The sequence below is a fragment of the Dermacentor silvarum genome, chromosome 11 (assembly GCF_013339745.2).
Source record: "Dermacentor silvarum isolate Dsil-2018 chromosome 11, BIME_Dsil_1.4, whole genome shotgun sequence".
Lineage (NCBI taxonomy): Eukaryota > Metazoa > Arthropoda > Arachnida > Ixodida > Ixodidae > Dermacentor > Dermacentor silvarum.
Window position 1 is genome coordinate 47,193,084 of NC_051164.1, and position 20,527 is coordinate 47,213,610.

Consider the following 20,527-nt stretch of genomic DNA (forward strand, 5'->3'; position numbering starts at 1 on the left):
CTTAGCGCGAAAGCAGTAGAGGGATCATTATGTAGGCCACTTAAAGGTGTATTTGGGATCACCGCGGTTAACGCATGTCTGTTGCATTTATAAAAGCGCGCTTGTGGATTCTGGCTTGCACGTGACTTCTGGCTTACCACTGCTATTGATGTAGGGTTGTAAACAGTGTTGCAACTGAGGTTTCTAAACTCTTGACCCTCCGGTAATTCATTTCAGATCGTTGGCCACACAGCGTCAGGAAAGATAACTTTTACTCTTTGATATTTGCATGCTCATTATACTCTTCTGTTTCCTGTACGGGACGCACTTACTCGATCACGATTCGCTCCTTATAAAGCGATACGGAAGGGGTTGAATTGTGAACTCAAAATTTGATCCCATTCTGGCCCCATCGCGGTTAAAGTGCCTTGTGTGATAATGGTATAAGTCGCTTCTGTAGCGCCGGAGCAACACATGTTCATTGTTGCTCAGATTCACAATACAGACTACGAATGCAACTGTTACACAATTTCTTGCGCTTCCTGCTAATGAAAATCACTGTAAGTTGCACTTCTAAATATCTTGCGTTTGGGATTATGAACGCGACTTTTCATTTATGCCACTTTTTTCTTTCAACAAACAATGCGCACTAACACTAAGCACCAAAATAGTGACAATACAATTGAATTCATAACTCCGAATCTACCTCGCTTCACAGAGAGAGCACGCCAACCACGAAGATGTTGAAATGCCGACGCCAGTGGTAAGAACACACCTGAACACATCTTACTGCGCAATTAAAATTACTTTTAAAGATTGTATAGTATTATTGCTCATTGGAAACACTACACATTGGTGGGGTGATCGCCATTACTTTTTTTGATACTATCCATGAAAGAATTTGAGCAGGGCAGCATTCATGTTCATTTAAATAATCCTAGCATCGAGTGGCGTCAAAACAAGCGGATTTTATAACATTTTCGTTTGATATCTTTGTACAGTGCTAGTAAAGAAATGATTTCACAGCAGCGAGGCTTCTGATTAGGGATGGTACAAAACAAGGCATTGAAATTGGCTTGTCATGAAGAACATTCCGTGGTTGCTTTTGACAAGTTCAGAATGATTCTGCATCTGATTTTTCTGGGTTGGTTCAAGGTCCACGTTCTGACAGTCTGATTGGGTTAAACCAACTAAAACTAAACTTTGCCAGCACGCCATTTGTTATCTACGAATAAACTGATTTGGGCCTTTGGTAAGTTCTATCTGTTTGCTTTGGCAAAAAAGAGTAAGCATCAATGTCAAAAGTAGGCCATTGTTTTTATTTTAAATTTTATTTTTAGAACAGTGTGCCAGCAGCACAATTTATTGAATATTCAGTCTTGTGTATAATAAAAATTCCAGGCTGCCCCACATCTGACAGTCAGATAAGGTCATCTATGAAATCTTGGTAAAATGTTCCAGCGTAAAAGACAAACGTAACATACAAACCTTGCAAGCGCACAAATTGAGTTGCGTCAGAAATAAATTCCAATTGCATGTAATAAAAGCATGGTTATTTTCAAATTACAAGGCGTCAATCATATTCTGCCATATTTTTTATTCCCAGACACAATCAACTGGAAAGACGCGTCTGCCAGCTCCTGATGTTTTTGCACCGGTAAGCTGTAGCGTACATCATGTGCAGAAAAAGTAACGCCCAGTTAAAATACGTATACACCTTTGAGGACCTGAAGACTCATTTTTTGCTTAAATATGTCACACTCAATCATAAATAGCACGCAGTACCACCATATAGTGACAATCTGGCTATTTCATGATAGTGTTAACTCGTCGAGATAAGCAGGAATGACGTTTACAATATTTTGGAGAAACTAGAGTGCATTTGAGTCGATGAAAACCATATAAGAGTTAGGACAGTTTTTCGCATCCACACAGGTCGGTGGACTTCCTCGCATTCATTTATAACGCCGCAAAAAAGACCATCGGGTCACTTATGTTTGCTCCAGAGATGATAAAAATTATTTCTGGCAGCTAGGCGCAATGAAAGTATGCCATGCTGCGCCTGAACCATTTCGAGGCAGGTAATGCACTTCCGTGTAATGAAGAGAAAGCACGAATAATAATCGCCAGAAGTAAGGTTCTAAGTTTAAGGCATTATGCACACAAGTCCCTATGCACACAATCGCCATAAGAAAGAATATGCCCAAATCGGAAAAGATACAACTTCACATGAGCCACAGTAGATAGCGCTACACAATCTTGTTTTTCTACGCACATCATAGCCCCGAAATGACTCTGTCGTTGCTAAGCCTGGAAGACGGAAGCATGTGGTAAGTTGATCAATCAGACGAAGGCATGCTCATGTTTTTTTGCATGAGTGTCCCAGCATCGTCAGGACACTCAAGCTTTACATCAAACGCTTTATAGAAGTCATTAATAATTACCTAACGAACCAGAGGTGCTATCAGTGGCGAAATTACATGATACCTTAACGCACTTGTATACTGTTGTAGTCGTGAAAACGCGGTCACGGGAAGCCTTACAAATCAAATTATCCAGGCTTGACGTTTGAATAATCAGTACTGAATCAATACGATTGTTATTCGGACCACCTAAAGTCGTATGCCGAATAATTGTGGGTTGGGCATTAGTAAGACTGATGTCTGGCTGCTGCTTCAGTAACATTATATCCGATATTGGAACTCGGGTTGCACCTACCGGATATCTGTGTCATAAGGCTGATCAAATGGCGTCATCGAAAAAGATTTCCTTCTCGGGATTTGTTCACCCTCACTGAATTTCCGTCGACTTCCCGAAACGCTCGGTTAGCATGGCCAATTTTATCATCCCACAGTCCAGGCGCATCGCGAATTTGAGCGGACTCCCCTAGGAGTGTTTCTGGCTGACGGGCTTTAGTGGCAATTCCTTCATGAAATACTTAGAGGCGTAACTGAGAATTAGCAGGTCGTGCAAACACGTTTCCGGTGAGCGCCCTGGATTAGCCTTCCTCATTATTTCTGCTGAACAGGGTAACGCTGTGTAAGCCATTCAGTAAGCGTGCCATAGACGGAGTGTGACTGACATGAGTTGAGCATTGTACTTATATCTCTCGGAAACTCCCGGAACGCTGCGGCATGGTTGGTAACCGCTTCGCCGATGACACTCTTCGATGTGCTTGTGGTCCCGTGCGAGAATCTTAATCCCGTTAACTAGGCGACACTCCAAGAGAGCTTCGCAAGAGAACTGCAAGAGGTATACTCTGCAGAACTCAAACGGTCGCGTTTACAAGCCCGATCCTGTCATTAGCAGAGGAGTTGCCAGGAAATCTTTGACGACGTTAACTTGATTTGTCGGCTGTGGGTTGGAGTAGCCTTCACAAACTCATACGACTAGTGCACCGAGATGGCTGACTCAACCATGCACATCGAGTGCACATGCGAAGAGAATTTTAATAATCTCCTCTGCCAAGGTTGCAACTTCAACAAATAACAGCACACCCTCCAGTGCCTCTTTGGTAGATTGGTCTTTTAACGAAGGAAAGGCCCTGGAAGCTTAGCCTCACAGCTCATCTGCCAAGAAAGCCACCGTACCTGAAGGCATCCAACTTCATTGCCCCACTGTAGGTACGGTGCAAGTGGCATAGCACGTGTGATTATTAATGCCTGAAGCTTTGCCTATCTGCCGCTATTTGACTTCACAATCTCCACCTCTCATCTGGAGTAGCCAACAGGACATAATCTCATTCAACGTCCCTGCCTTAAGGGGCTGCAAGTTGGCTACGACCCTGAAATTCTGGTACTATATTTTCCGCGTCACCTCATGCACCGCAAAACAAACAGCAAAATCTTTCTAACGTGCATTTATCAACCGAAAGTGACACATATGAGGGTAGTTCAAAAATTCGGAAACCTGGGATAAGTTCCGGAATAAAAAGGAAGTTTGTTGTATCTTGTGATCAGAGTTTGTGGACTATTGCATTGCTTCGCCAGCTACCGGCAAATAACATGATTGTATGCTCTAACGTTTGTGCGATACTTAATACAGCGAATACTTACAGAACACGATGGGTTAATTAAACTCATTTTAACTTTGCTACTAGTGAACTAGTATGCTTTCGTGTTCGCGTTCAGATTTTTTAAAGGCGAATTCTTGATTCAAGAAAGCTGGCCGGACATTTGGCAGCATATTCTGCATGCACTACTTGTAGAATTACGTAATCGAAAACCCTGTGCACACTAATGGCTACATAGATATTGCATTTACCACCCACCTAAAGAAGTTCACGGTTCGACGTACACAATCAGGCCTAGTTCCTCAGGTTTAGAGCAGCAGTTACAGTGGTGAAGGGAGTTATCATTGTTTCTATTCCCGTATATGTAAAAAAAGCAGACCGGCAGAGGGCCATTGAGCTGGTCTCATTTTCAAATGTCTAAATTTCGAAGCAACAGTGCAAGAAAACGAACGGGAATAGGAGCTGCGTGAAAAACGTGGTGCAAAATGTAGTTAAAACGAAAAACACAGAACAGCAAGAAGCACATGTATCTCACAACGGTATATTTGACTGAACACATTTTTCTCACACTTCACAGCGGAAACATTACATGGCTGGTGGAAAACCTGCTAACAGACACGAGGAGGTAAGGACAGAAGATAGCGCGAGCGTCTTCATTTCTACAGGCCAGGAAATAATCTACTGAGGTGCAGTGCTATTTCATGAGCTAGCCACTAGGGAGCAGCCTTGAATGCCGTTTTTATGATTGTGAACACTGATGTGATCACAATTTAATTAAACATAGGCTGCGAAAGTAGAAGTAGGAAGTATTAAGAGTTGCATTTCTTGCGCAATTTTTTAACTGGGGTCTTGCTTCATTGATCGTTGAAACCCTTGAGGATATCAAGAAAAAACAAATTCCCTTGAAGGTGTAACAATTTATGGGTTTCTTGTGCGCACACAACACGAATGATGGGTAAACATACACTACATAGACATACCCGCAAACGCACTCATCATGTCAAGCTTGTGTCTGAAAACAAAAAAAATAAACAATCACCAGCACTTTTAACTATGTAGTAAGATGTTCCTCAAAGATGCGGATCAGGCATTCCGTGAATCAAACGGGTCCCGCACAAATTTTGCCTAACATGAGAAAACACAAAATTCAATGTCCTTTCATGATCTGAAAACGTTCTTCTTTCATGTGTGGAAAACGACGTGATATTCATACACCTAGGCAGCCTTGAGGAAAAATAGTTGAAAAATTAATTTTCCACAGTAACAACTTTGTTGCTCTTTAGTCAGCTATAATTTCAAATGCGAAATGCCTTCACGAGAATCATTGCGTTTCAGGCAAAGATAGGGTATCAGGTAAAAAATAATTTACATCATGCCTGCAGTACCTGATAGTAGTCATACAGATGTCATTGAAGTATATATACGGATGTCACCGACTGACACAGCTTGCTTTAGCGCTGGTTAATGACCATCGGACACTTTGGGATTGAAATTCACGCTTCTATTCGGAACCAGCATTTTATTCGTCACCCAGACTTCCGTTCTCTTGCTGGTCGACCTGTCCATCATTATCCTTTTGTTGAGAACAGTATTTCTAAAAACCCCATACTTACGCACACAGTATTGACAGTCGAACTTCGTCTATGTGACTCGAAAGGCCCCGCAACCACTTGCACAACATACTTTCTATCTCGATCCGGCCATTTTTTTACATCTTTTCCACATAAGTCAGAATGCTACATATCTGCGTTTTTTTCAACATTCTAGGGGCATTGGACCGCCCAAATGGAACCAGTGGTGAGATCACTCATATAATAGTTTCTATTATGCTCCTGTAAAGCTTATGTATCTCTCGGCTCAGAAATTAGCATTAGTAGGGGGAGTGCCAAATGCTTCAGGTTAGATTTTATTGACAGTTAAATCAGTATGACTGAAAAATGATGAGCATGTAGAGCTGGCGCATACATCGCTTACACAAATAAAAATGTTATGGTAGCCACAACTTGTATTCTTTTCTATACTGCAGAATACCCCTAACTTAAACACCTATAGCAGAACAGTGCATTTAATAACTGGTTTATAATAAAATTTGTAGTTAGGATATTCTGACTTTTCTTCATCCTTCTCGCATAACCTTCCACGATGTACAAAACTCATTGCTGAACCCAACTATATTCGTTACTGTGGGTATGGCTACAGTCCACACTGTGTAGTGCGGGGAATTTCATTTTACTCATCACAATATCAACGTCTCAGTTGATTGTTCATGTTATGTGAGCGTTTACGCTACTGACAATACATGAAGGCCGAAAATACGAACCGCTATGAGGCGTCTCCACGAACTGGTAATATGAACCAATCAAACTAACGGCACCGTGCAAGGCACTGCACAATAACATTGATTAGAAAACCAAGGTCCCTGCGAGGATTTGTTGTACATAGAAAATACCTGAGCGAACAGCTCTGTACACGTTTCCAATCATACAACACTTCATATTTTAGACAATATTACCTGAGGATGCGAACATGGAAAGAGCAACTGGAAATTTTTTGGTGAGTATCGTGCGTCACACACAGACAATATCACGTATTTCTTGTGCATCTGCAAACTTAGACTCCTACAGATTATTGTGAGTACTGTATATCGTACCACGCCAATACAACATGTAAAGGTAGTAGAGTTATATATTCTAGAACTTCTGCCAATCTTACTTCAATAAAGTGTTTTACGAACCTATATAATTATCACTCATCTAAAATAATATTAGATATGCCACGAAAAAGCTACCGAACGCCGCACATATAATATTGATATCTTGCACAAAGAAACTGCACCATTTATTTCGTAGTAGCGATTGACAGATCCGTCTCAGCAGTGTTTGAAATTCATATTCTCAACAAAAATATAAAGAACATGCTTATTTTTTATAACTCACACAGAGAGCGGATATCGAGAATGAGGGACATGGTAGACCAACGCCAGTGGTAAGCAAAGCGGCAATGAATGCCAATACTTCACTTCTCGATACAATGATTCCACAGCCATTCGTTAACATCTTATGTCTCTGTATTGTTGGACTAAAAAGGAGTATGCATCACTCCTAAGGTAACAAATCCCCTTTATCGCATTTCTTTTGTCAAAATACGAGCGCAAGAAACACAAAAGTATTGATTATAAAATTTGATTCCTGCAAAAAAATTAAGCCTGCCCGGTGTTGAACAATTACGAGTACTTAAGGCCTTCACTGCAACACTATAAAACAATAATAGAGCATCACGTAAAATATATCATAAAGGGTTCATATATCATCCAGGGCTCATATATGCAAAACATATGACCCGATTTCGCGTGACACAAACATGGCGTCACGAATACGACTGCCATTCACACATTCTGCCATATTTTTGGGACCCCTAGACACAACCGACCGGAAAGACACGACTGCCTGCTCCGGATGCATTTGTACCGGTAAGCTGAAGTGAAGTTCACATGATCATTTTACAAGCAGAGTACTATCGTCCTTCAAGAGGGTAAATACCATGAGGTAACACACACTTGTGAGAACTTAGCTCTTGTTATAATATTGCAATAACTTTAAGAAGAAAGCAATTTCGCCGTTTAAATTATCTCGTAAGAACTATAACACATCTGAGAGCTTCCGAAACCAATGGAAGGCATATCTTTTTATTTATTTCATTGAGGTATACCTTTATAAAGCTTCCTGCATTATACTATAGATAACTGATAAGATAACTGTTTCTCGCTGCTTCCGGCATAGAAGCAGCGCCATTTTACCCGTATTAATCTTGAGCCTGTTACTGTACCTCAGTTAAGAAAAGTAACAAATACAAGAACCTGAATGCAAACTGAGCATTGGTAATCATTAAAAAACGAATTATAGATACTTGACATAATACATAGTAGAAACTACTGCATACACACATCTATGATTTTCACAGCCACGAAATGACTCGAGTGTTGCTATTCCCGGAAGACCGAAGCCGGGGGTAAGTTCAGAATACCGAGCCTTAATTATCGTTCTTCTTTGTTTTTATAGGAGGCCGTTTCGTATATGAATACATGGGTTGGGCGCACTATCTTCATTCACACATTAGTGCGGAAGAATTAATCAATTACTTGTGGATACTTAATGGAAATCACCAATAGCCACGTAAGAAACATTAAGATCAGGGAAACATGCGCACAAACATACTAGCAAAGGGTCAAAGTGGTGAAAACGCGGACGCCGGCAGCTTCACGAGCCAAAGTGCCCATGCTCAATGTCAGCTTTGTTTATAATATGGTAATTAACTTTACGAATTAAGCAAATTTGCCGTTAACAGTACCTCAGACAAACAATAACAAATATGAAAGCGCCCAACACTAATGAAAGGCATAAATGCATTTTTATTGGGGTAGATCGTTCTCGAACTATTTGGATCACACTATAGTGCCAGGCAAAATACAAGAGAAATGCTCATTTTGTTCCTTAGAAGATAATTCTTTCTTGCTTCCTCCTGCATCGAAACAGTGGCATTTCGCCTGCATGCAATTCTTAGCCACCGATTATACTTAATCTCAAAATAACAAATACAACAAGCTGAATATACTGATCAGTAGCAACCGTTAAAAAAGGCCTGGTACATAGATGATACTCATATTAGAATTAAAAAAAGCACATGATAGTAGAAACTACTGCACACGCACATCTCCTATGCCTTTCACAGCCACGAAATGACTCGAGTGTTGCCATTCCCGGAAAACCGAAGCCGGGGGTAAGTTCTGAAATCCAAAGCATAATATTTGTTCTTGCTAGTATTATAGTGGGTCGTTTCGTGTAAGAATAGGTGGGTTGGGCGTATTAGTTTATTCACACATGAATGCGGAAGATTCAACATTTACTTGGGGACACTTAATGAACGTCACGAATAGCCACATAAGAAACATTAAGGGCAGGGAAGCATGTCCACGCATATAACCTAATGCGCTCTAGCAAATGGTCTGAGTTGTGGACACGCGGAGGCAGGCCGTCCCACGAGGCAAAGTACCCTTCCTCAATGTCTAGCTTTGTTTCTAATATGGTAATTACCTTAACGAATTAAGCAAGCTTGCCGTTAATAGTACTTCAGAGGAGCAATAGCCATGAAAGCGGCCAAAACTAGTGGCAGGCATAAATGCATTTTTTATTGAGCTAGAACATTCTAGAGCTATTTGGATTACACCATAGTGCCAGGGAAAATGCAAGAGAAATGCTAATTTTTGTTCTCCAGAAGGCAATTATTTCTTGCTGCCTCCTGCATCGAGACAGTGGCATTTTGCCCGCATTCAATTTTGAGCGACTCATTCTAGTTAAGCTAAAATAAAAAGAAATACGACAAGCTGAACATACTGATCAGTGGCAACCGGTAAAAAAGGCCTTCTACATAGATGCAAGAGCATATTATTATTAGAATTTAAAAAAGCACTTGACATCATCCACACTAGAAAATACTGCATACACACATCGCCTATGCCCTTCACAGCCACGAAATGACTCGAGTGTAGCCATTCCTGGAAGACCGAAGCCGGGGGTAAGTTCAGAAATCCAAACCATAATTTTGTTCTTGCTATTTTGATAGGTGGTCGTTTCGTGTATGAATAGGTGGGTTGAGCTCAATCTTCATTCACACATGAATGCGCAAGCTTCAAAACTTACTTGGGGGCTCTTAATCGAAATCATGAGTTGTCACGTAAGAAATAATAAGGGCAGGAAAACGTGGGCACACATATAACATAAAATAGACTAGCAAATGTTCAGAGTTGTGGAAACGTAGGCGCAGGCAGCCCCACGAGCTACCTACAATACCCTTGCTCAATGTCCGGAACCTTAGCGCGAAAATATTAGAGGGATCGTTATGCAGGCCACTTAAAGGTGTATTTAGGATCACCGTGGTTAAAGCATGTCTGTTGCATGTATAAAAGCACACTTGTGGATTCTTGCTTGCACCTGACTTCCGGCTTACCGCTGCTATAGCTGTAATGTTGTAAATCGTTGCAACTCGGGTTTCTAAACTATTGACCCTCCGGTAATTCATTTCAGATCGTTGGCCACACAGCGTCATGAAAGATAACTTTTACTCTCTGATATGTTCATGCTCATTATACTCTTCTGTTTCCTTTACGGGATGGACTTACTCGATCGCGATTAGCTGCTTATGAAGCGATACGGCAGGCGTTCAATTGTGATCTCGAAATTTTATCCCATTCTGGCTTCATCGCGGTTAAAGTGCTTTGTGTGACAATGGTAATAAGTCGCTTCTGTAGCGCCGGAGCAACGCATATTCATTGTTGCTCAGATTCACAATACGCACTACAAATACAACTGTTACACAATTTCTGCGCATTGCTGCTAATGAAAGTCGCTGTAAATTGCAGTTCTGAATTTTTTGCATTTTGTGATATGAACGCGATTTATCATTTATGCCACTTTTTTCTTTCAACAAACAATGCGCACTAACACTAAGCGCCAACAAGTGACGACACAATTAAATTCATAACTCCGCATCTACCTCGCTTCACAGAGAGAACACGCCAACCACGAAGATATTGAAATCCCGACGCCAGTGGTAAGAACACACCTGAACACATCTTACTGCGTAAATAACATTAGTTTTAGATTTTGTATAGTAATATTGCCTATTGCAAACACTACACATTGATGGGGTGATCGCCATTACTTTTTTGATACTATCCATGAAAAGTTTTAAGCAGGGCAGCATTCATGTTCATTTAAATAATCCTAGCATCGAGTGCCGTCCAAACCAGCGTATTTTGTACCATGTTAGTTTGATAGCTTTGTGCAGTGCTAGTAAAAAATTAACTCACAGCAGGGAGGCTTCTGATTAGGGATGGTATAAAAGAAGGCATTGAAATTGGCTTGACAAGCAGAATATTCTGCGGTTGCATTTGAGAAGTTCAGATTTATTCTCGATCTAATTTTTCTGGGTTGGTTCGAGGTCAACGTCCTGACAGTCTGCCTTAGTTAAACCAACTAAAACTTAACTTTGCAAACACGCCATTTGCTATCTATGAATAGACTGATTCGGGCCTTTGGTAAGTTGCATCTGTTTGCTTTGGCCAAAAAGAGCAAGCGTCAATGTCAAAAGTAGCCGATTGTTTTTATTTTAAATTTTATTTTTAGCACAGTGTGCTAGGAGCGTAATTTATTCAATATTCAGTCTTGTGTATAATAAAGATTCCAGGCTGCCGCACATGTAACAGTAAGATAAGGTCATCTATGAAGTCTTGGTAAAATGTCGCAGCGCAATAGAGAATCGTAACATAGAAACCTTGCAAGCGCACAAATTGAGTTGCGTCAGATATAAATTCCGATTGCATGTAAAAAAAGCATGGTTATTTTTCAAATTACAAGGCGTCAATCATATTCTGCCGTATTTTTTATTCCCAGACACAATCAACTGGAAAGACGCGTCTGCCAGCTCCGGATGTTTTTGTACCGGTAAGCTGTAACGTACATCAGGTGTAGAAAAAGTAACGGCCATTTAAAATGCAGAGAAGCCCTTGAGGACCTGAATACCAATTTTTTCTTCAAATATGTCACACTCAGTCATAAATAGCGTGCAATAGCACCATAATGTGACAATATGGCATTTGATGATAGTCTTAACTCGTCGAGATAAGCGGGAATGACGTTCGCAATATTTTGGAGAAACTAGAGTGCATTTGAGTCCATGAAAACCATATAATATTTAGGATAGTTTTTCTCAGGCACAAAGGTCTATGGACTTCCCCGCATTCATCTATAACTCGGAAAAAAAGACCATAGGAACACTTATGTTTGCTCCTGAGATGATAAAAATTATTTCTGGCAGCTAGGCATAATGAAAGTATGGGATGCTGCGTTTAACATATTCCAGGCAGGTAATGTACTTCCGTGTAATGAACAGAAAGCACGAAAAATAATCGTCAAAAGTAAAGTTGCAAGTTTAAGGCATTATAAAAGTCCCTATGCACACTATCGCCATAATAGAAAAATATGTCCAAATCGGAAAAGATACAACTTCACAGTAGATAGCGCTACATAAACTTATTTTTCTACGCACATCATATCCACGAAATGACTCTGTCGTTGCTAAGCCACTGAGACGGAAGCATGTGGTAAGTTGATAAATCAGACGAAGGCATGCTCATATTTTTTATTTTCATAGCTGTGTCGGATTATTACATGGTTTGAGCTCTATGACAAATAGCCCACCATCGTCAGGACACTCATGCTTTACATCAAAGGCTTTATCGAAGTAATGAATAATTACGTGACGAACCTCAGGTGCTTTTAGTAGCGAAATGACATTATACGTTGACGCACTTGTACACTGTTGGAGTCGTGAAAACGAGGCCACGGGAAGCTTTACAAATCAAAATATCCAGGCTTCACGTCTGAATAATCAGTATACTGAAGTGATTGATTGTGCTGAATCCGTACAACGATTGTTATTCGGACCACCTAAAGCGGTATGCCAAATAATTGTGGGTTGGGCATTAGTATTTGGCTTCTAAAAGCGCAGCCGTTGCTCCTTCGTTCCTGAAGACTGATGTCTCGCTGCTGCCTCAGTAACTTTATATCCAATGTTGGAACTCGGGTTACACCTACGGATATCTGCGTCAGAAGGCTGGTCAAATGGCGTCATCGAAAAACATTTTCTTCCCCGGATTTGTTCACCCTCACTGAATTTCCGTTGACTTCCCGAAACTCTCGGTTGCCATGGCCAATTTTATCATAACAAAGTCAAGGCGCATCGCGAAGGTCAGCGGACTCTCCAAGGAGTGGTACTGGCTGACAGGCTTTAGTGGCAATTTCTTCGTGAAATCCTTAGAGGCCGAACTGAGAATTACACAGGTCCTGCAGACACGTTTCCGGTGAGCGTCCTGGATTAGCTTTCCTCGTTAATTCTGCTGAACAGGGTAACGATGTGTAAGCCATACAGTAAGCGTGCCGTAGACGGAGTGTGACTGACATGAGTTCAGCATTGTAGCTATAAATCGCTCGGAAACTTTCGGGACGCTGTGGTATGGTTGGGAACCACTTCGCCAATGGCACTGTTCGATGTGCGTATGGCCCCGTGCGGAGAATCTTAATCCCATTATCTAGGGGACACTCCAAGTGAGCTTCGCAAGAGAGCTGCAAGAGGTGTACTCGGCAGAACTAGAACGGTCGTGTTTACAGGCTCGATCCTGTCATTAGCAGAAGAGTTGCCCGGAAATCTTTGACGACGTTAACTTGATTTTTCGGCTGTGGGTTGGAGTAGCCTCCACTAACTCATACAACTAGTGCACTTTGATTTCTGACTCAAACATGCACACCGAGTGTACGATGTAAAGAGACTTTTAATAATCTCCTCTTCCACTGTTTCAACTTCAAAAAATAACGCCATACCGTCCACTGCCCCTTTAGTAGATTGGTCTTTTAACGAAGGAAAGACCCTGGAAGCTTGCCCTCACAGCTCATCTGCCCAGAAAGCCACCGTACCTGAAGGCATCCTACTTCAGTGCCCCACTGTAGGTACAGTGCAAGTGGTATAGCAGGTGTGATTATTATTGCCTGAAGTTTTGCCTATCTGCCGCTATTTCATTTCCCAATCTCCACCTCTCATCTGCAGTAGCGAACTGGACAATCATCTCATTCAACGTCCCATCCTTGAGGGGCTGCAAGTTGGCGACGACACTTAAATTCCGGTACTATATCTAACGCGTCACCTCACGCACGGCAAAACGAACAGCAAAATCATTCTAACGTGGTTTTTGTAAACCGAAAGTGACACATATCGGGGTAGTTTAAAAATTCGGAAGCCTGCGATAAGTTCAGGAATCAAAAGGAAGTTTGTTGTATCTTGTGATGAGAGTTTGTGGACTATTGCATTGCTTCGCCAGCTAGCGGCAAATTACATGATTGAATGCTTGAACGTTTGTGATATTTAATACAGCGAATCCTTAGAGAACACGATGGGTTAATTAAACTCATTTTAACAGTGCTAATAGTGAGCTAGTATGCTTGCGTGGTCGGGTTCAGATCTTTTTAATGCGAATTCTTGATTCAAGAAAGCTGGGCGGACATTCGGCCGCATTTTCTGCATGCACTACTTATAGAATTACGTAATGGAAAACCCTGTGCATGCTCACGGCTACATAGTTATTGCATTTACCACCCACCTAAAGACGTTCACGATTAAACTTACTCAATCACGCCTTATGCCTGACGTTTACAGCAGCAGTAACAGTGCTGAAGGGTGTTTATCTTTGTTTCCAGTTCCGCATATGTAAAAACAAACTGACCGGCAGAAGGTGATTGAGCTGTCCTCATTGTCAAATGTCTAGGATTCTAAGCAACAGCGAAATAGAACAAACGGGAACATCAGCTGCGTGAAAATCATGGTGCTAATTGTAGTTTGTTAAAACCAGAAACACAGAACGGCAAGAAGCACATGAAGCTCACAACGGTATATTTGACTCAACACATTTTTCTCACACTTCACAGCGGAAACATTACATGGCTGGTGGAAAACCTGCTAACAGACACGAGGAGGTAAGGAAAAAAGACAGCGCGAGCATCTTGATTCCTACACGCCAGGAAATAATCGACTGAGGTGGAGTGCTATTTCATGAACTAACCACTAGGGAGCAGCCTTGAACGCGGTTTTTCTGATTGCGAATAGTGATGTGATCATAATTCACTTAAACATAGGCTGCGAAAGTAGAATGGTGTTATTAAGAGTTGCATATCATGCGCAGTCTTGCTTCATGGATCGTTGAAATCCTTGAGTATATCAGGAAAAAATAAGTTCCCTTCATGGCATAGTGATTTAAGCGTTTCTTGCGCACACACACCACGAGTGATGGGGAGACATGCACGACATATACATACACCACGCGAACGCACTCACCAAGTCAAGCTTGTTTCTTAAAAAAAGATCACCAGCACTTTATCTATGTAGGAAGATGTTCATAAAAGATGCGGATCAGACATTCCGTGAATCAAATGGGTCCCGTACAAATTTTACCTAAGATAAGAAAACACAAAAATTCAATGTCCTTTCGTGAACTGAAAACGTTGGTCTTTCATGAGTGGAAAATGACTAGCTATTCATACAGCTAGGCAGCCTTGAGGGAAAATAGTTAAGAAATTAATTTTCCACATTAACAACTTCGTCGCTCTTTAGTCACCTATCATTTCAAATGCGAAATGCTTTCACGAGAATCATTGCGCTTCAGGCAAAGAGAGGGTATTAGGCAAAACATAATTGACATCATACCTGCAGTACCTGACAGTACTCATGCGGATGTCACTAAAAGTATGTATACGGATGTCACCGAATGACACAGCTTGCTTTAGCGCTGTTGAATGACCATCGGACACTTAGGGATTGAAATCCACGCTTCTATTCGGAACCAGCATTTTGTTCGTCTCCCAGACTTGCGTTTTCTTGCTGGTCGACCTGTCCATCATTACCCGACATATATTTGATCAGAACAGTATTTATTAAAAGCCGCCATCTTTAAGCACACAGTATTGCCAGTCGAACATCGTCTATATGACTCGAAAGTCCCCGCAACCACTTGCACAACATACTTGCTATCTCAGTCCGGCCATTTTATTATTTTTTTCTACATACGTCAGAATGCTACATATCAGCGTTTTTTTTGACATTCTAGGGGCATTGGACCGCCCAAATGGAACCAGTGGTGAGACCACTCATATAATAATTTCTATGATGCTCCTGTAAAGCTTATTTAACTCTCCCTGCTCAGAAATTAGCATTAGTAGCGGAAGTGTCAAATGCTTCAGGTTGGATTATATTGACAGTTGAATCAGTATGATTGAAAAATGATGAGCATGTAGAGTCGGCGCATACATCGCTTACACAGATAAAAAATGTTATGGTCGCCACAACTTGTATTCTTTTCTACACTGCAGAATACACCTAATTTAAGAAATACACCTATAGCAGAACAGTGTTTTAATAACTGCTTTACAATTAAATATATAGTTATGATATTCAGACTTGTCTTCATCCTTCTCGCATATCATTCAACGAAATACAAAACGCGTTGCTGGACCCAACTATAGTCGTTACTGTGGTTATGGCTACAGTCCAGCAATATGTAGAGCAGGGTATTTTGTTTTACTCATCACAACATCAACGTCTCAGTTGATTGTTCATGTTATGTGAGCGTTTACGCTACTGACAATACATCAAGGCAGAAAATAAGAACCGCTATGAGGCTTCTCCACGAACCGGTAATATGAATCAATAAAACTAACTGCACCGTGCAAGGCACTGCACAATAACATTGATTAGAAAACCAAGGTCCCTGCGAGGATTTGTTGCACAGAAAAATTATCTGAGTGAACAGCTATGTACACGTTTCCAATCACACAACACTTCTTCATATTTTAGACTATAATACCTGAGGATGCGAACATGGAAAGAGCAACTGGAAATTTTTTGGTAAGCATCGTGCGTCACAAGCAGACAATATCACGTATTTCTTGTGCTTCTGCAAACTTAGACTCGTACAGATTGTTGTGAGGACCGGATATCTAGCCACGCCAAACAGCATGTAAAGGTAGTAGAGATATATATTCTAGAACTTCTGCCAATTCTTACTTCATTAATGCATTTTACAAACCTATATCATTATTCACTCATCTAAAATAATATTAGACATGCCACGAAAACGCTACCGAACGCTACACATATAACATTGATATCTTGCACAAAAAAATTCACCTGTTGCTTCTTATTAGCGATTGACATATCCGCTTCAGCAGTGTTTGAAACTCATATTTTAACAAAAATATAAAGAACACGCTTGCTTATTTTTTATAACTCACACAGAGAGCGGATATCGAGAATGAGGGACATGGTAGACCAACACCAGTGGTAAGCAAAGCGGCAACGAATGCCAATACTTCACCTCTCGATACAATGATTCCACAACCATTCGTTAACATATGATGTGTTGGACTAAAAAGAAGTAGCCGTCACTCGTAAGATAACGAATCCCCTTTATCACATTTTTTATTTCATAATAGGAGCGCAAGACGCACAAAAGAATTGATTATCAAGGTTATTCCTGTGAAAAAGTTAAGCCTGCCCGGTGTTGAACAATAACTTAAGGCCTTCGCTGCAGCACTAAAAAAACAATAATACATCGTCACGTAAAAGTGTATCATCAAGGGTGGACATCCAGGGCTCATATGCACAAAACATATAACCCGATATCGCGTCACAGAAACATGATGTCACGAATACGATTGCCACTCACACATTCTGCCATATTTTTGGGACCCTTAGACACAACCGACCGGAAGGACACGACTGCCTGCTCCGGATGCATTTGTACCGGTAAGCTTAAAGACTTAAAGTGAAGTTCGCATTATCCTTTTACAAACAGAATACTATCGTCCTTCAGGAGCGTAAATACCATGAAGTAACACACAATTCTGAGTACTTGGCTCTTGTTATAATATTGCAATTACCTTAAGAATAAAGCAATTTCGCCATTTAGATTATCTCGGACAGACTATAACACATTTGAGAGCGAAACCAATGGAAGGCATATGTCAATTTTTTCAATGAGGTATACCTTTATAAAGCTACCTGTATTATACTATAGATAACTGATAAGATAACTGTTTCTCGCTGCTTCCGGCATAGAAACAGCGCCATTTTACCCGTATTCAATCTTGAGCCTGTTACTGTACCTCAGTTAAGAAAAGTAACAAATACAAGAACCTGAATGCAAACTGAGCATTGGTAATCATTAAAAAACGAATTATAGATACTTGACATAATACATAGTAGAAACTACTGCATACACACATCTATGATTTTCACAGCCACGAAATAACTCGAGTGTTGCTATTCCCGGAAGACCGAAGCCGGGGGTAAGTTCAGAATACCGATCCTTAATTATCGTTCTTCTTTGTTTTTATGGCGGGCCGTTTCGTATATGAATACATGGGTTGGGCGCACTATCTTCATTCACACATTAGTGCGGAAGATTGTTTATTTACTTGTGGATACTTAATGGAAATGCACGAATAGCCACGTAAGAAACATTAAGATCAGGGAAACATGCGCACACATATCAGATCAAACATACTAGCAAAGGGTCAAAGTGGTGGAAACGTGGACGCCGGCAGCCTCACGAGTCAAAGTACCCATGCTCAATGTCAGCTTTGTTTATAATATGGTAATTAACTTTACGAATTAAGCAAATTTGCCATCAAGAGTACCTCAGACGAACAATAACAAATATGAATGCGCCCAACACTAATGAAAGGCATAAATGCATTTTTATTGGGGTAGATCGTTCTCGAACTATTTGGATCACACTATAGTGCCAGGCAAAATACAAGAGAAATGCTCATTTTTGTTCCTTAGAAGATAATTCTTTCTTGCTGCCTCCTGCATCGAAACAGTGCCATTTTGCCCGCATGCAATTCTGAGCCACTCATTGTACGTAATCTAAATAATAACAAATACAACAAGCTGAATATACTGATCAGTAGCAACCGTTAAAAAAGGCCTGGTACATAGATGCCCGATCATACTCATATTAGAATTAAAAAAGCACATGACAGTAGAAACTACTGCACACGCACATCTCCTATGCCTTTCACAGCCACGAAATGACTCGAGTGTTGCCATTCCCGGAAAACCGAAGCCGGGGGTAAGTTCTGAAATCCAAACCATAATATTTGTTCTTGCTAGTTTTATAGTGGGTCGTTTCGTGTAAGAATAGGTGGGTTGGGCGTATTATTTATTCACACATGAATGCGGAAGATTCAACATTTACTTGGGGACACCTAATGAACGTCACGAATAGCCACGCAAGAAACATTAAGGGCAGGGAAGCATGTCCACGCATATAACGTAATGCGCTCTAGCAAATGGTCTGAGTTGTGGACACGCGGAGGCAGGCCGCCCCACGAGCCAAAGTACCCATGCTCAATGTCAGCTTTGTTTCTAATATGGTAATTACCTTAACGAATTAAGCAAGCTTGCCGCTAATTGTAGCTCAGAGGAACAATAACTATGAAAGTGCCCAAAACTAGTGGCAGGCTTAAATGCTTTTTTATTGAGGTAGAACATTCTAGAGCTATTTGGATTACAGTATAGTGCCAGGGAAAATGCAAGAGAAATGCTAATTTTTGTTCTCCAGAAGGCAATTATTTCTTGCTGCCTCCTGCATCGAAACAGTGGCATTTTGCCCGCATTCAATTTTGAGCGACTCATTCTAGTTAAGCTAAAATAAAAAGAAATACGACAAGCTGAACATACTGATCAGTGGAAACTGGTAAAAAAGGCCTTCTACATAGATGCAAGAGCATATTATTATTAGAATTAAAAAAAGCACTTGACATGATCCACACTAGAAAATACTGCATACACACATCTCCTATGCCCTTCACAGCCACGAAATGACTCGAGTGTAGCCATTCCTGGAAGACCGAAGCCGGGGGTAAGTTCAGAAATGCAAACCATAATTTTGGTTCTTGCTAGTTTTATAGCGGGTCGTTTCGTGTATGAATAGGTGGGTTGAGCTCAATCTTCATTCACACATGAATGCGCAAGCTTCAAAACTTACTTGGGGGCTCTTAATCGAAATCATGAGTTGTCACGTAAGAAATAATAAGGGCAGGAAAACGTGGGCAAACATATAACATACAATACACTAGCAAATGGTCAGAGTTGTGGAAACGTAGGCGCAGGCAGCCCCACGAGCTACCTACAATACCCTTGCTCAATGTCCGGAACCTTAGCGCGAAAGCAGTAGAGGGATCGTTATGCAGGCCACTTAAATGTGTATTTAGGATCACCGTGGTTAAAGCATGTCTGTTGCATGTATAAAAGCACAATTGTGGATTCTGGCTTGCACCTGACTTCCGGCTTGCCGCTGCTATAGCTGTAATGTTGTAAATCGTTGCAACTCGGGTTTCTAAACTATTGACCCTCCGGTAATTCATTTCAGATCGTTGGCCACACAGCGTCATGAAAGATAACTTTTACTGCTCTGATATGTTCATGCTCATTATACTATTCTGTTTCCTTTACGGGATGGACTTATTCGATCGCGAATTAGCTGCTTATGAAGCGATACGGCAGGCGTTCAATTGTGATCTCGAAATTTTATCCCATTCTGGCTTCAGCGCGGTTAAAGTGCTTTGTGTGCAATGGTACAAGTCGCTTCTGTAGCGCCGGAGCAACACGTATTCATTGTTGCTCGGATTCACAATACGCACTACAAATACAACTGTTACACAATTTCCTGCGCTTGCTGCTAATGAAAATCGCTGTAAATTGCAGTTCTGAATTTTTTGCGTTTGTGCATATGAACGCGATGTCTCATTTATACCAATTTTTTCTTTCAACAAACAATGCGCACTAACACTAAGCGCCAACAAAGTGACGACACAATTAAATTCATAACTCCGCACCTACCTCGTTTCACAGAGAGAACACGCCAACCAC

At 41.0% G+C, this 20,527-nt stretch overlaps 1 protein-coding gene and 1 long non-coding RNA gene across 5 annotated transcripts in view; both read left to right on the forward strand.

The window, feature by feature from the left end:
* The window catches only part of LOC119432395 (uncharacterized), a 215,156-nt gene that overhangs the window by 100,195 nt on the left and 94,434 nt on the right, over nucleotides 1-20,527 (forward strand). The gene's annotated exons all lie outside the window — the stretch shown is intronic.
* LOC125941432 (uncharacterized) lies at nucleotides 7,960-20,523 on the forward strand. Of its 4 annotated transcripts, none has more exons than XR_007464277.1 (4): nucleotides 7,960-7,999; nucleotides 8,720-8,767; nucleotides 9,515-9,562; nucleotides 20,510-20,523. It is a non-coding gene; the product is annotated as an uncharacterized LOC125941432 (long non-coding RNA). The 4 variants fall into 4 exon arrangements; XR_007464278.1 differs by lacking the exon at nucleotides 9,515-9,562 and adding an exon at nucleotides 19,470-19,517; XR_007464276.1 differs by lacking the exons at nucleotides 8,720-8,767; nucleotides 9,515-9,562 and adding exons at nucleotides 18,678-18,725; nucleotides 19,470-19,517.